General features: G+C 39.4%; 1 protein-coding gene across 1 annotated transcript in view; it reads left to right on the top strand.

The window, feature by feature from the left end:
- The first annotated feature begins 772 nt into the window (after positions 1-772).
- The window catches only part of LOC102312528, a 10,368-nt gene continuing 9,730 nt past the window's right edge, over positions 773-1,410 (top strand). Inside the window, exon 1 of the transcript XR_006053718.1 lies at positions 773-904. The gene's annotated coding sequence lies outside the window, so the exon portion shown is untranslated. The remainder of the gene's footprint in view (positions 905-1,410) is intronic.

The raw sequence follows: 1,410 nt of genomic DNA, 5'->3' as shown, positions 1-1,410 counted from the left end.
ATTTTGTTGTATTTATCCGCGACACCTTAAAGGCCGGTCCGTGAAAATATTGTCGGGCACAAACCGGTCCGTGGCCCAAAAAAGGTTGGGGACCGCTGAATTAAAACACCAGGAAAAGAATTGTGGACCTCCATAAGTGTGGCTCAATTTTGAATACAATTTGGGTGCCATTTTAAATTAAGAAATACATATGATTTATCTCGGTACTCTTAAATTTAACAAATAAAATTTTTATATTTATCAATCTAAAAAATAGGGAGGGCGGTGTGCATTGTCAGGGCGATGGCATCCTCTATGGCTCTGTTTGTCCGACAGCCGAACTGAAGAGGGTCCAGTGTGTCAGGAAGGGAGGAGCAGATGTGACCTTTGACCAGCCGCTCAAGGCACTTCATGATGAGGGATGTCAGTGCAACAGGGCGGTATTCATTCAGACAGAGAGTTTATTTATTTTGTCTTTTGATATTGTCATATTCTAGCTTTACTCTCAGTTGTCTGTATTTTATTTTAATTGTATTTTTAATTATTTTTATTTATTACATACCACGTGTTTACATTCAGAATACAAAAAAGACAAAACATTGCCAATGTGATCAGTTGTCCACTATTAAAAACTTTCTAATTAGTCTTCCCAGACAAACACAGAAATTCCTGAAACAAGCGGTTAAAAAACTTGTTTTTCTTTATAGTGGGTTAGATTTGGTAGATGTTTGGTTAATGCATGGTGTTTGTGAACGCAGCATGAACATTCACGCCTAATGTAAGCAGCTGTAGCCTACTCCCATTTCCTGGCAACTTGCACTCATTCCTGTAGAGGGTGGCGAAGATCACAAGTTGTCTTTAAGTATTGCAGATCACATTCTTTTGTCCTGCCAATTGCTTAAAGCTTTGTAACTGTAAAAGGGTGGTAAGTAGGATCCTGACTGTCTGCAGTTTGGCTTAAAGTAGCGTGAACCTTGGCTGACTATTTTCTTTCTCTTGTTAAAGGCCTACACACTGCTGCTGTCTTGTTGTAGCCTGGTTTTTGCTTTGTTGCTGTCGTGTTGATTGGCATTTGTTCATTGTTTTATAGCGTTTCAGTGTGAACTGTTTGTTATATTTTAATCAAGCTTTTAAAAGGACCTGTATCTTAAAGGCTGTGTGTGTGTGTGTGTGTGTCGTGTGTGTTTACTCCTTTTTCTTTTGTATCTTATTTACTGGGTTGTTTTTATATTGCTTTATTTATAATTTAAATCTTTTCTTGAGTGGAGACACCGCCAATGCTGGGGCAGAGGCTAGGCACGTGTGGTGGAATTCCCTTTTATGCCTGTGAATGTACACACCGGGAAGCAAGTATAATGCACCATTTAAGTTGCAGTGAGAGTGGCAGTGAGGATTGCAGAGAGACTGCAACCTTAGGAACTCCTCAGTGTA

Source organism: Haplochromis burtoni, unplaced genomic scaffold (assembly GCF_018398535.1).
Source record: "Haplochromis burtoni strain Fernald_Lab_line unplaced genomic scaffold, NCSU_Asbu1 Contig_1725, whole genome shotgun sequence".
In the NCBI taxonomy this organism is placed as follows: domain Eukaryota; kingdom Metazoa; phylum Chordata; class Actinopteri; order Cichliformes; family Cichlidae; genus Haplochromis; species Haplochromis burtoni.
Note: the sequence above shows the minus strand (reverse complement) of the source record. Positions and strands in the feature narration are given on the sequence as shown.